Source organism: Rana temporaria, chromosome 4 (genome assembly GCF_905171775.1).
Source record: "Rana temporaria chromosome 4, aRanTem1.1, whole genome shotgun sequence".
Lineage (NCBI taxonomy): Eukaryota > Metazoa > Chordata > Amphibia > Anura > Ranidae > Rana > Rana temporaria.
Genome location: NC_053492.1, coordinates 12,601,910 through 12,603,549, shown reverse-complemented (window position 1 = coordinate 12,603,549; position 1,640 = coordinate 12,601,910).

Here is a 1,640-nt window from a genome sequence, read left to right as displayed (position 1 = left end):
ATCCTATGGTGTGTACACTCCGTCGGATATTTATCCGCAGATAAATCTCCCCTGGGATGGATTTCCAGCAGATGGATATTTGCTGACATGCTCAACAAATCCATCTGCTGGAATCCATTCCAACGGATGGATCCGCTCGTCTGTACAGACTTACCGGATCCATCCGTCCAAAGGGATTCCCCGCACGCGTCGTAATGATTTGACGCATGCGTGGAATTCCTTATATGACAGCGTCGCGCCCGTCGCCGCGTCATAATAGCGGCGACGGCGCGACACGTCATCGGCAGAGGATTTCAGCGGGGATTTCAATGCGATGGTGTGTACACACCATCGCATAGAAATCCTCTGAAATCCTCGAGAGGATTTATCCGCGGATACGGTCCGCTGGACCGTATCTGCGGATAAATCCTCTCGTGTGTATGGGGCCAAAGAGATGGGCTCAGAATACATTTGAAGACACCTGGACTTTGAAGGTGATATTACCTGAAAATCATCGTTCTCCTAAAAAGGGGCGGTGAGAGTCAGGCAGTTACTCCCATATTTGCAACCAACCTATGAGTTAAGGACACATTCTGTTTGGGCAGAACTTAGTATAATTTTTTATAATCTTATTGTCCAGAGATAGTACTTAAGAAAATAAAAATTGGATGAGAGGGACTCAAGGAGGACAGTCACTCCCACAGGGAGGATGGTGATATACACACTCAGGGACCCACCCTGAGGGGCACACTGGGAGATCCACACTCTGACAAACTGACACACATGCACCATGCATGAAGACAAATCTTTACACTCATGAATATTCCTAGACACCTGAAAGCCACGGCAGCCATCTTAACTCTGGTCACTTGCCAGTAGAAAAAAGCAATGTTGGAATGGGTAATTATGTCATTTTGATTTTATCTTGAATATATTGTTGTTCTTTAAAATATTGAAGTATTGAATATTTTGCAATTATGATTTATTCTCATTAATTAATAACTGGTAGATTTTTCTCTAAAGATTCAATTTTTTATTATATTTTTCTACTTGCTTAGTTCCAATCTTAGTGACAAAACAAACGTCCAATTTATTTCACATTGTTAACCACTTACTTACCTGCAGTATAGTAACGGTTGGACGTGTGAAATACAGACGTTCTGTTTCATTGTCCCTTACACAAGTTTATTGTACCTATTGAGAATTTATCATGACAGCATTATGTCAAAGGGACTGCATGCCCATTTTGCGGGTATTTTTATTGATTTTCAAGTCGTTCATGTAACGCAATTGGTATTTTAATTTCATGTAAATATTTGTTTTTCTGTCAACCAATAAATGTAGCTATTTTGTATGATCATACGTCTCCGTGAATAAGTTTCATATTATAGACTGTGTCATATAGATTGACTTGTATTCAAAAATATCTTCGTTGAAAATTACTTAATAATAAATATTGTGCGGGCAAAACTGACCCTGAAAAAGCACAACAACATACATACATGTTATATTGTGTTTTCTTCTATTATTTTGTGTATATTGTTGTTACTATACAATGATTTTGAATGATGTGTCAAGTTTGCTTCGAGTTCAATTGATGTATCAGATTTCTTCTGGCAGTGGACTGAACTATTCACATTTAGATTTGAGTGTATGTACCG